Here is a 13,492-nt window from a genome sequence, read left to right on the forward strand (position 1 = left end):
GGTCACACACTCATAAACAACCCATGGGTCAGGAAGAAACCACATGAGAAATTAGAAACTATTTTGCAGTGAGTAAGAATGAAAACACAGCACGCCAGAACTCATGGGGGTGAAGCTAACGTGGTTTTTGGAAGGAAACTATTGCTCACGACTTGATGGAATCGTGGCGGGCCGGGTGCGGGAGGGGAGGGCTGAGCTTGCCTGTGCCAGACCGGGACTGAAAGCGGAGCTCAGCTGGGAGTGAAGGGGGGTTCTTAGGGACGGTGAGAGAAAGATGAACCAAAACACAGCTCCAGGGTAGAACCTGGATGACAATCAAGTCTTCATTAGCCTCCCCGCATCCAATGCTTAAGGGATAAATCAGCTTATTGATTATAGAGAAATTTGTGTCCAATTTAAAAGTTTGCACAAATATCATAATAAAGAGAAGTGGATGGCGGTTTCTTACAAAGTTAACCATACCCTTGCCATGTGACCCAGAAATCCCACTTGTAGAGGTTTACTCGAGAGAAATGAAAATGCACGTTCACGCAAAACCTCTACGTGGAATTCACAGCGGTTTTATCTGCAGTCACGCCAAGCCGGAAATAGCCCGTGCCACAGGCCGTCCCTACGTGACACCACCCACCACTGAGAAGGAACGAACCAGCGGTAGAATCAAACACAGGGATGAAACTCAAGCACGTTTTGCAAAGTGAAAGAAGCCAAACACAAAATATTACATAGATTCCACTGATAGGACATTCCGGAAAGGGAGAACATGAGGACAGAAATCAGTAGTTTCCAGGGTGACAGGGGAGGAGAGAGGCTGATGACAGAAAGAGGAGGATGTGGGGGGACGTGGTCATGACAAGACACACGTGTGAACTCTCATGGACCTGTACGGACTGTGGACTTGACTGGATGCAAAAAAATATGTCAATAGATCTAACTGGAAGAAAGAGGAGAAGAAACACAACGTAACTGCCCTAAAATACCGTTCTTTCCATCGAGCTAATTGGCCAAATAAAAACTTGGCACAGAAGAAACACAGCAAAAAGTTAAAGTGGAAATACTGGGCAGTGGGCTGCCTTTCTCAGGGTCAGACTTTCTGGAAAATAGATTTCCTAAAGTAATCAGTTGGCGCCAAGCAGTAGGGATCCCCCCTCAACGTCATGAAGATTGACTGAGTCAGGACAGAGTGTAGACACAGACCCAGAAGGGTTTGACAGGAAAGGCCAGGTCCTGGGCTTTACAAGCAGACCCCAGGGCACCCTCGTCCTGAAAATGAAACCTGAAAAGATCAGACCGTCTTTAGGACACGCACGCACACCTTCCCGGCAGGGCCACGGGCTGGCTCTGGGCCATGGGAGCACCCGCCCGGCTGCTGCTCCCCTGGCAGGGGGTGGGGCACTTCTGTTCACCAAGTGCTGGCAGCTTCGCGCCACGTAGGTCAGCCAGAACCACAGCGAGGGCTACCTGGCCTCGGCCTCGGGGTCCTGTTCCACGTCCTGGATGCAGTCCCTGCCACGGCTAACTCTTGATACTGATGGAAACATTGTGGACAAGACACCCCACCCTGGTTTGTCCTCCAGAAGCTGCAGGGCAGGTTCAGGGTCCCTTTGACCTGAGGACGCAGAGCATGAGGGTCTGTGACATCAGCCACCCCGTGAACCTGTTTTACTCTGAGCTTCCGTTTCCTGTGGATAGAGAATCGGGGTCTCTCTGGGTGTGGCAGTCAGACTCCCCCTGTGGTGGAGAGTCACCGAGCCAGACAGAGGAGCCGTGGTAGATGGCATGGGATGGCTTCTGGGGTGAGTCTGCAGCCAGGGCCCCCCAGCAGGGGTGAGGGTGGCAGATGCAAGAGCAGACAGTGTAGAGAGGAAGGGGGTACCCCCAGCAGGACCAGGCCAGGCTGCAGAAGCCTCACTGGCCAGGAAGAGGCACTGTTAGAATTAGACTGGGGGTCTCCCCACTGTCCCCCCTCCCCTGTCCTTCCCTGACCCGCCTTGCAGCACCATCCTCACAAGACATCTGCAGGGGAGCAGGCTCTGCCCTGCTCTGGCCTCTGCAATGAGCAGTGTGCAGGAGAGGCTCCCAAGGGACAGAATGGGCTAGGGTTACATTCCATGGAACAAGGGGGTCCCCCAGCCCATGAACCCAGGGGGTGCAGCCCAGCATGGTCACCATGGAGAAGAATGGCTGGGAAGTGGCCACAGCTGCTCGGGGAGCCCATGGTCCAGCGGCTAGACATTTGCTCTGGGTTTGGAGCCAGGGCAGAGGGAGCACTGGTCCTGCCCCAGGATATTCTGTCCCCAGTTTAACAGTTTACTTTGAAACCATGAAAAGTGCCAATAAAATGCCTCTGGCTTCAGGCTGAAGCACTTGAAGTCGTCCAGGAGGAGTTAGCAACATCAGGGAAAGAAATACAAGCCTAAGCCCGGCTTTAAAGGATGTGAAGAGCCGGGGGCAGAGCTATTGACCCAAAAGCACAGCATCTGTCGGCGCAGAAGCTGCTTCTCAGGGTCCTGGGCTCTGAAGCCAGAGCAGAAGCCCTTATCCTGGGAGCCGGGCTCTCCCCGGGGGCTCAGCCATTCCTGCCAGATTCCCTGCGACATCCGCCTATCCCTCAGGTCCCCGGGCCCTCCCCACAAAGGAGGCTCACGTCTCGTGGGGCCTGAAGGCCAAGGGTCTTGCCACCCCATCAGACGTGAGTTCCACGGGGGCGGGGTCCCCGCCCTATGGGCTCTGCCATCTGGACAAGTCAGCTCCTGGAGGGTGATGATGACCATCACTTACTGAAGACCATGAGTGGTCTCGTGAAGGGTGAGTTAAAGCCTTCTCTTCAAATACAAACATTCTCCCCACTCAGCCGCTGAAGATTCTTCACCGACTGTGACCTGAAGCTGATTTATCACAGAATGGCACTGGTGCAGCGTCAGAAAAACAGCCCTTTGAGCAGTAAAATGAAAGTCTGCAAACTTCATGCTTTCTGGCTCGTCGGCCCTCAGGAGCTCGTGGGTAAATAGCTGACTCATACTCACAAATCTCCCAAATCCCACTACAGACCGGCTTGTTTCGGCTTGGGTGGGTTCAGGGCTTAAACCCCCCGTCGAAAACGGCTGCCAAAAGTGATCTCTGCTTCCTTTTTCTGATTCAGGTAAAGCCGGGAAAAGTGCTGGAAATCCCAGCAAAGAGCAGATCCCCGAAAGATGCGACCTCGAGAACAGGGAGAGGACATGGCGGAGGTCGGGCTGGGTCTCCGCACCACGGCCACTGGTCTGTAGGTCCCTCCGGGTCAGGGCTTTGAGCAAGGTAACTTCCAATAAGGGAGCTGTCAGTAAGCGTCACGGGAGTCACACGTCTGTGACTTTGCAGGGGAAAGTGGTTTAGTCCAGCACCCTGCCTCCAAAATCATAAAGCCGTTGTCCTCCACACATCATCACTTCCTCCTTAGCTTCCCTCATTCCTGCCAGTCTAGAGAAATTGCAAAAATCTGAACATGCCCTTTGGAAAAATCATTTCTATCTCCCCCTGTTACGCAAAGCGTACATGGCCTTAGGGAGGAGTTGAACCCAGGGAGTGGTCTCAGCGCGAGAGAAGCTACAGAATTTGCACCAGGGCTTCTCTGTTCACCAGCCAGTCACCGGGCTGATCGGAAAGAGTCTTTCCCAGAGGCCGCGGGCAGACCCGGCCGGCTCTCGGCTGACCCGCAGGCCCTGGGTCTCCCGGCAAAGCCACCTTGGCGTCTGCTCAGAGATCTTCTAGGCACCAGCGCGGAGGCCCTCAGTCTCACAAGATCCCCCAGGCGCTCAGAGGAGCTATCATCAACGACACCGCTCTTCCCGATTCTCTCCCATCTCCTGTGATGGAGATCCAGACTCACGCCGCGGGCGAAAGGACGCGCTTCACATGGAGGACGTCCTTGAGGCAACTCCTACGTGCTCCCCCTGAAAGAGGGCATTTAAGGGAAATCAAAGGAGCACAACGACAGGAAAATGAGTCCCCTCCTAGCAGAGTCACCTTCCACAGAGCCCAGCCCACAGATCCACCGGGTTTCCCGTAAGCTCGGCAGTCTGGGAAGAAGCTACGTTCTCCTGGGGGCAGCCTGGGCCCCCCACCTGGCACACGTCAGGGAAGATGCTTCCTCCTATGCCTGCAGGGGCGGGAGACCCAGTGTCACCTTGGAAGACACGCCTGTGCCGACTGTCATGTAGGCCACGAGACCATCTGGCGTGCGGCCTCCCAGCAAGATTCTCCTCCACGGCTGGGCTGTCCCTCAGAGATCGGAGCAGCCTGGGCTGAGAAATCTGAACGGAAGCCGTTAACTACAGCAGGCGGTGCAGAAGGATCCGTGCCAGCTCTGAAAGACGCTCGCCTCGCAGCCCGGCCTGCAAAATAATTCCATTTCACTTGATGGTATCAAGATATCGTAGCAGAATTCTTAACTCAGTTAATTCTACTGGGCACATGGGCAGATACACGGGGGTCACATTAAAATGAAGCACGTCTCTGGAAGAGATGGACTCCATTGACCTAACCACTCTTTGTTCGGAAAGTCCATGCCAACGTAAAGGGCTGTGAAGCCATTTTCTGTCGTTCTTCCTCTCTCAGTAACAGCATGGGCTCGTCAATGTCCCCAGCTCCCCGAGAGCCCTCAGTGCCCCTGCGGGTGCATTGACTCACCACAGGGCTCACAGGCACCTGCTTCCAGGAGCAGCCCTTGCCAAGTGTGCAAACACCAGCCCCACTTCCAGGAGCAGCCCTTGCCAAGCGTGCAAACACCAGGCCCGTTTGCAGGGTCTCTGAGCACAGAAGAGAATTCAAGATTCTTCATGCACAGAATCTGACAACTGGCCACTGATGACTTTCCGAAAATCTGAATGGCTTTCCCCGGTGGGAATCAGGATTTTCAGAGCCTGGGAAGCTAAGAACGGAATTCTGGGAGGGAGCGAATAGATACCAGTTCTGGGTTCTTGTTCATCCAGCAACAGGCCCGCACCGTCTGCTCCTCGCACAAAGGAGGGCGCAGAGCGGCTGTGCCCTGCTGCACATCGACCCTGACCGTCCATGGGCCCGTCTCAGACCCTGGAACCCGGATGTGAGGACCTCATCCTGATTCGTCATCCCTCCAGTCTTTGATATTTGCAAAGACGCTCCCCCTCTGTGGGTTGAGATCAGCTCCTCAGTGGGGCTTTCTGAGCAGCTTGCTGTCCGAAGCGGCGGGTCCGCCAGCTGGGGCCCCGCTGTGCTGAGGGTGGCCCGCCAGCCCAGGAACCGCAGGGAAGCAGTGGCCCTGAGCTTGGGGGGAACCATCTTCCCAGACCCTCTGAGCTGGGCTCTGCGCTGTATCAGGACCTGCCGGGCTCTGCGCGCCCACTGAATCTGAGCTGCCCCAAAGCCGAGCACTGATTGGCAACCAGGCTGCACACCCTCACCAGGGAGTTCCCGAAGTGCCTGGTTCCAGCCCAGCGTTCTGACAGCGCGGGCACAGGCACAGCCTGCCCACGGGGTGTTGCAAAGCCTCCCCGCAAGTCCAGCCTGGGGCAGTTGGGGCTCATGCACCGGTGTATATGTAAGCCGCCCACCCGAACACTGTTGAGGTGTGAGTGACAGACCCGTCCCCTGGCCCTGGCCTGGGCTGGCACTGAGAATCTGTATCCACCCGGCCTGCCCACTGATGCCGGTGTGCGGGGCGGGATCCCCAGAACTCAGGTGAGAAACGCCATCGATGTGGGTGGGAAGGTGTGAGAAAGACCTCCGACTGTCCTTGTTCTTGTAACTGTTCTCAGCTGGCTCTCGAGCCCCCACTGCAGCCAATGACAGGAGGGAACACACACGGGAAAATAATCTTCCCAAAGAGGTGTTGGGGATTCTCCCAGCGTGGAAGGGTGCTTCTGGGGTCGGTCCTGCTTCTTTAGAGCCATTTCTTCTGTGCTCCAGGCACCGGGTCGTGGTGGGGGCCGATGCGTTCCTCCTGAGCACGAGGCGGGGCTGGTGTGTGTCCGCACAGCCCTCGGCATCCGAGCTGGACCTGCTCCGCTCTCTCCCCGGGGCAGGGTGCTTTCCTGTCAGCAGCGGTCCTGGCCCACCAGGCCGGTCTCAGCCCTGCCAGGGCTGCCCCGCCGTCTCTCCCCCTGCTCTCCATGGCAGCCAGCTCCCATTCCCCCCACGTTTGCAGGCAGCGGGTGAGGAGCCGGAATGACGGAGGCCCTCCTGCCAGAGGCACGGGGAATAGCAAGCTGAGAGCCACTAACTCAGTCTTCGGAAACATTCCTCGGCGATTCCTAAACCAGCCTCCACTGTGCCTTGTCGCTCCTGGGACTTTCCTAAAGGGCCTCAGCGTCCAGCAGCCCAAGAGGGAGGGCCGGCCCCAACGCTCCACCACCTCCGTCAATCCGAGCTTGAGTTAACAGTCGTCCAGACGTGACCTCTGACCTCTCCTGCCTCCCTCTCCTCCAGGCTGAGAACCCCAGGGGAGAGAACACCCCTCCTGTAGTTCTAAACCCGGGCTGTCCACTAGACGTAGCTGAGGAGCTTTCTAAACCGCCAGACGCCCGGGCCTCACCCCAGGGATGGATTTAATTGACACGGAAGAGAGGTGGGAGGTGGGCCTGGGTGTTTTTTGAAGGCTGCTGGGCGGTTTGGACATGCAGCTGGAGCTGAGAGCCCTGGCTTAAGTCATACCCTGAGGCCCTTCTCCTCCCCTTCAGAGCAAAACCGCCTGCCCTGCGGGCTCCCGGGCGGGCTGCCTACGGTGGGAGCCGAAGCTGTTTGGAATTTTGAAATCCTTTAAGAAGGCTCACTCATGACCACTTTTGCTCTAAAAATGGTTTTAAAAAACCTAACAGCAAAGAAACATCTTTGTTCAAATGTGTTTACCTCTTACTCTAAACACAGAAACCCTATTGGCCCCATGGGTGGGACCCTAGGATTTATTACTGAAAGGGAATGAAAATGCATTGGTTTATGGAGGCTCTCCAGGAGTAGATTAGAGACAGGACTGCCTGCGTCCACATGCGGCTGGAGGGGCCAGTGTGGGGAGCCCCAGGTCACTCAGCTCGGCCCCCACGCGGGCCCCACCCTCATCCAGGACGCAGCGATGGGCAAGGTCAGGCCCTGGTCAGGTTGAGGGGATGCCCAGACCTTCGAGCGTGAGCAGGAAGGTTGCCGTGGGTCATGAAGAGCGTCGATGAAGAGGCCGTGTGTCCGCAGGGGCTGCAGCGGCTCTGCTGGGTTGGGGCCAAGGAGACCCCCCTGAGTTGGTGGTCCTCAGTCGTCCCACCCCCTCTTTGCTGGCCAGAACCAGCTGCCATGCAGGACCTCTGCTGACCAGGACGCCCCCTTGGTGGGTTCCCTTCACTGACCTGAGCCCTCACTGGACCAGAGCCCTCCTGTGGGCTGCGACCCCCTGCCGGCCTGCCAGTATCGGGGAGAGCACAGAGAGCAGGCGAGCAGCCTGCTTTCCAGTGTCTCCTCTCTCCCCGCTGTTGGTTCAGACTCACGGTGGGGAAGAGACTGCCTCCAGGAGTGCACAGCGGGGATCTGACCCCACCGGGCTCAGGCACCTCCAGGAGGCTGTTTGAGAAACGCCCAACTACAGCTTTACATAGGGCCTTACCCGCTGCTCTCAGTCTGAGGCTCTCCTGGCCCCAGCTCGGATCCCGGGGGGCCTCCCAGCTGTGTGCTCCCTGAGCAGGCCATGAGCACTCCCCAGAGCTGGAGGGGGCGTATGGGAGGCGCTTCCTGAAGACCAGGAGAGTCTCACGTGCTCCTGAGCATGACAGAGAAAGGAGAGAGAAACATTGTGTCTTAATCCGAAGCCCCATTCTGCATGCCAACCATACCACCCTTTCGAAGAGTGCTAAGACCCTACAAATAATTACGATTAATAGATACATCTTCATTTTTGTAACTCAAGTCACACCATTGGCATTTGTCATCACATAGAAAAATGAAAAAATAGGATCACATTTGAGCTGGTGGAGCAGAAGACTGAGGGCCTTTTATCATGAGCTCACGTGCTGAGACTGAAAATAAAAATTGCCTCTGAGGGCAGGCTCTCTTGAACTGGAGGATGCCCAAGGGACAGACCGATGGTTCTGGGTGTAGACGTCCTGGTACAGCAACCAGCAAGAGCTGGCGACCACTTGACATAGCAGCAATGCCTCAGAGAGATTCTGCTCTGGCGAGTGACCTGGGCACTAGGAAGGTCAGCTCTGAGCCCCTCTCTGAGCAGGTGGCAGGGACGTGCCACTGTCCCATGACCGCAGATGCAGTATGCTAACGCACAGCTGGACCCAAGCACGTCGCTTCTGCACATCGCTTCTCTGTGGCCCCCGACTGCCACATGAGCAAAGGACCGTTGTGCCGCCCCTCATATAATGTCTCTGTCCATTTCTCCAAATGTCCCTTCATCCCCACCTCTTGTCCCATACCTGGGCTCCAGTTGACATGCCTCACTGCGTGTTGAGTGGCTCCTATGCCCACATCCCTGGATGTTCTCCTGCTGGCATCTGTGCCTGAAATGTGTCCCCTGTTGCCCATGGGTCAGAATGCGGTACCTGCTGTCCTCTCATCGGACTGCTCAGAGGTTTCCAGGAAGCAGCTGTGACATCGGGGAAGGGAGGTGTTTGTGGACAGAGCACCTGCAAAGGGAGCGGCTTGTTGTTTTCAGAGTACTTCGGTAAATTATCACTAAACTGTGGCCATGGAGCTAGGGATAGTCTCACTCTGCACTGGGCTTAGCAAACACGGTGAATCCACTGTCGAGTGACCTGTGGTCTCAGGCCCCACAAGCCTGAAATTGGTAACAGTCCACGTGGACAGCCTCTGATGGAGGGAGAATGAGAACGTAAGCAGTAGAAGAGAGGACCTCTCCCTGGCGTCCAGCCCCAGTGCCTGGGGGGTTTGCCCACACCACATTCTTAGAACACACGCACCTCTCCTGCCTTGACCCAGCTCCGGGTTACCCATCCCATCAGGGCATCCAAGGCGCCGGACCGCTCCTGGCAATGAGCTAGTCTCTGAAAAGACGTGTCTTCATCGAAGATAGATGATAAGTTTCAGCACCAGGCATTCTTAATTCCCTGCACGCTGGCCTTGGCCTCCAAACCTCCATGTGCGACACCGAACGGTGCCTCGAGCTCCTTCGGAATAACGGGGACCCCGGTGAACAGTCACTTGGTCCTTTGGTGTGTTGAGGGCTGGGGATCTTTCTCTTTTTCTTCTTAAATAGGTGATATAAAACTTGTGTCAAGCTGAAAGCTGTAGGTTTTGAGATTCTGTGGAAACTTGCTTGTATTCATTGAGAAGAAAGGCTTAGAACCAAGTGCTAAGTTGTAAGTTGTTTCTACATAACCCAATATTTTTTCCTAGCAAATTGGTTCTTGGTGTTAAGCTACTGAAAACACAGTATCAATCACCTTCCCTCCATACCGTTTCTCTGCTGCCTGATCCGTTTGCTCCCCCACCAGCCCTCATTAAATTATCTATGGTTTACTGGCTGTCGCCAAGGACGCAGGGCCTTCCCCAGGAGGGACGACATAGATGAACAGAGTCCATTAGCCAAAAGAGGGCCCTGCGGGGGTCCCTACGCTCCGTCCAGGAGCCACGCAATCTTCAAAGACCTTTGTTTCCTTTAGGGTGAGGCCCTATTTTTAGTCCTGCCACGCTGGATACTCTGTGATCTTTACCTCCGGCTTAGTTTTAAAAAACCTCTCTTCCCACGGAAGGAAATTTTTTGCATTACTTATATCCATCTTATATGAAAAAGAAAATCGGGCCAGTGTGGAAGGCTGGCTTCTTGACCTGCGATTGAATCAGGATGCACGTTTGAGCCTGGGAGCAGTAGAAAGTTGCGTGTTCCGTGTATCACGTGATGCCTCCAACAGAGTCTGGGTGGCCCCGCACAGTCAGACGTACTGATGTGTCTGCAGAGAACGCATGACTAGTCACACCAAGAGGAACAAATAAAGATTATAAATGGCTTCACATCAACTTAGATCAGATTTTGCTGCCAAATGAGTTTTAGGCCATAATGAAGAACAATAAAAAGGGGGAGGATTCGCTTTTTGAGTCTTTGAATTGCGCACAGGAGATGGTGGCCCTGTTCCTCTGCAGCATGTCCTCTTTGCAGGTGACAGTCACCACCGGAGATCTGGGGAAGATGAGCTCTATTTGGTGCCATTGTGGCCAGGTGGAAAAGCCCCAAACATCCCCATCAGTCTGATTCATGACCCCGGTGTGCCATTGAAGACATGGCCCCCAAGGTCCTGAGCTCACTGATCCGTAGCCCGAGGGCTCTGAGCCCTGGGCCGGCAGCCACAACAGCTGCAGAGAGAGACACGGGCTGAGGACAGTGGCCCCATCAGGGGCCCCAGGAATGACAGGGAAGGGGAAGCAGGAGGGAAGTCCAGGGCACGGAGGAGCAGACAGCATGAAGGTCCTGGTCCCCGAAGCCACAGGGGCCCGTCAGTTCTTGAATTTGTAATTTCATCCATTGTTTTCCTCTTGAAGCTGTTAGGATCTCCCCAGACCACAACCAGACCAAAAATGACAAAGATACCCACCAAAGGTGACTTTCCTGGCCGCTTGGCCATGCTCTGGGAGTTCTTTTCGTTAATGTGTCTCCTTCCCTTTCCTCTATCTGCCCTGATGGGATGAAGAGGGCTTGTTCCTGTCCCTATGATCTCAGCTTGTGAGCCAAAAACACATGCATTTTCTTTGCCACGACAATAATCCTACCTCCCCCTGGTGCCTGCCTACCTCAAGGGGTCGCCTTGACACCCAAAGCTGAAAATCTTCCTTTCCAGCCTCCGCAATGAGTCAGTGATCTAAAACCTGGACCCCTGGCCCTCAGCATCGGGAAGGAGACAGCCACAGCCGTCAGCCCCTCTGGGCCAAGAAAAATATCCTTCCCCCATTCTGCTTTTTATTTTTTCCAAAAACGGCCCAAATTAACTGATGGCAGTGGGAGAGGCAGGAGAAGAGAAGGCAGTGAGTGTGATTGGTTTGACTCTCTTTCTGGAATCTGCAAGATACAGTTTTTCATTTAGCTCACGCTATCTCTGCAGAACCCAGATCATGCAAATATTTACTGGGTTCTCAATACTACCGGACATCTGTCCAGTTTAAGAACTGACCTACAAAAATGTCACTTTATGTAAACACAGCCATTCCGTAGCCAGAGAACGGCTTTAAAACAGAAGTCTGAAATGCTTTTAAAAACGCTTTATTTAACCAGTGGCAGATATGAGAAGTAATATTCCTGAGCTGGAACACTCACGAGTAGAAACTAAGTTTAAACAGAGCAGCGGTGATTTCTGTTGTGTGGAGTAGTTCCTTTGGTTTCTGCAAAAGTTATGATGGTTTAGCTGAAATCGGTATGTGGATATTTTAAGTTGCTAGGTTCTGTACTAACTTCTATGGCCAGTGGCAGACGATGTCTTTCCTCGACTCCGCAGGTGAGAGCGTTAACTGAAGGCTGTTTTCCTTGAGCGCCCTGAACTTACAGGACTTTAGCAGGATGTGTGGGGCCCTGGGAACTTGAGAGCGCTTGCCACGGAGCCTGCAGGTGGCCCCAGGCTGCATGGACTCGTTCACACATTCTCTTATTTGTAACAGAGTTCCTATTTTGGAGTAATTCTGAATTTATACAAACATTGTAAAGATAATACAGAGAATTCTGGTACACCCTTAGCCTAATGCTACTCTTCTCCTAATGCTAACCACTTACGTAACCACGGAACATCTGTCAAAACGAAGATGTTAGCACTGACACCCTGCCATTTACTCAAGTCCAGATAGGATGTGGATTTAATCAGTTTGTCTACTAAGGTCCTTTTTCTGCTCCAAGATCCAGTCCAGGGTCCCATGTCGCATTAAGGATTATTTCTATTATCCCTTCAGTGAATACATTTGGGGTATGGGCCTCCCCAGCAATTCACCTGGAGACACACGTGTGACGTCCTCAATGGCAATCCAACCAATCCTTCCTCTTTGAGCTGCTAGTTGCCCCTTTCAGCGCAGACACTGATGGGCAGGGCGATCAACAGTTGCCATGCCCGCACACTCGTTCTTTTTTTTTTTTTTTTAAGATTTTATTTATTTATTTATTTGACAGAGATAGAGACAGCCAGCGAGAGAGGGAACACAAGCAGGGGGAGTGGGAGAGGAAGAAGCAGGCTCATAGCAGAGGAGCCTGATGTGGGGCTCGATCCCGTAACGCTGGGATCACGCCCTGAGCCGAAGGCAGAAGCTCAACCGCTGTGCCACCCAGGCGCCCCCTGCACACTCGTTCTTAGTAGTAGACCTGGCCCCAGGACCTGGACCTCTGACACCTGTCACTGCCCCAGGTGGGCATGGATCCTTCAGGGAGCTGAGGGGGAGGAGCATTCAGCCGTATCTGTGCATCAGCCCAAGGAGGGGAGAGCCAGCTGGGGGTGAGACACAGAGCTGGCCTTCCAGAGCCCCATCCACCTGTGGCATCTCCAGGCCTGGATGGTAACACCTGCCTTCCAAACCTCGCTACTTCTAGGCATCCTGGGAATGATCGGTCCTACACAGACACCGTGCAACCTTCCACATCCAGGCTAATGACATGATTCCAATACTAAATCAGAAAGCATTATCTGTGAGTCTGAGAGATCCCTACTTCAACTAGAAAACGGAGTGTGCAGGTGTAAGCCATCGCTCTGGGAGGACCTCATACGTTGTGCTTTATTCTGCAGATGACTCAGATGGGATCTGCTTAAGCACAGCTCCGTGAAGCCGAGAACCCCACAGAGGGTCCAGAGGAGTGAGAGCCCATACACTGCACCCTCGACTCCAACTGGCTTGACCACCATCTTTAATTCACCAATGGGACCATGTGTGTCCCTTTCCCCCCATGTAGAATACGGATAAGAATTTGTGTTCAGTTATCCACCCATTCCCTCAGCCATTTATTCAGTAATGCTTTATTGGGCTGCCTACGGCATGCCAGGCAGAATGCCAGGAACTCCTACAACCAGAGCCATTGTGAGGAGCCTCATCCTTGTGGAGCTCACACCTGACAGAGTGGAGGTAGACGGTCAGTTGAGTTCTGCTGCAGGCGAATGCTAGGTGCTGTGGCCCAAGGACCTGGCAGGGCCACAGGGGCACCCAGCAGGGCAGGGGCCTGCCAGGAGACGAGCAGGTGAGCCTGAGTGTGGGGATGAGAGCAGAGACCCCAAACCATGCCCAGCCATGTGAGCACCGGTGTGCCAGGGCAGGGCAGTGTGATCAGAACCTTCCACACAGACTCAGGCTGAGGGGGACCCATATTTGCAGGACACTTTCCACTTCGAGTGAGCCAAGTAGACCCCACTGTCAGAACAGGAAGCCACAGCGGGTACGGAAGTGGGCTTTCCTTTAGCATTCAGAAAGCCCTCCCTGGGACGCTGGGCGCATCTCCACAGTGGCTCCCTTGTCCCTGTCTTTGCCAACCCTTCTCAGCACACCTCCTGCTTCCCTGGTTCTCTGTCCCCCTCCA

Source organism: Ursus maritimus, unplaced genomic scaffold (assembly GCF_017311325.1).
Source record: "Ursus maritimus isolate PB19 unplaced genomic scaffold, ASM1731132v1 scaffold_7, whole genome shotgun sequence".
Lineage (NCBI taxonomy): Eukaryota > Metazoa > Chordata > Mammalia > Carnivora > Ursidae > Ursus > Ursus maritimus.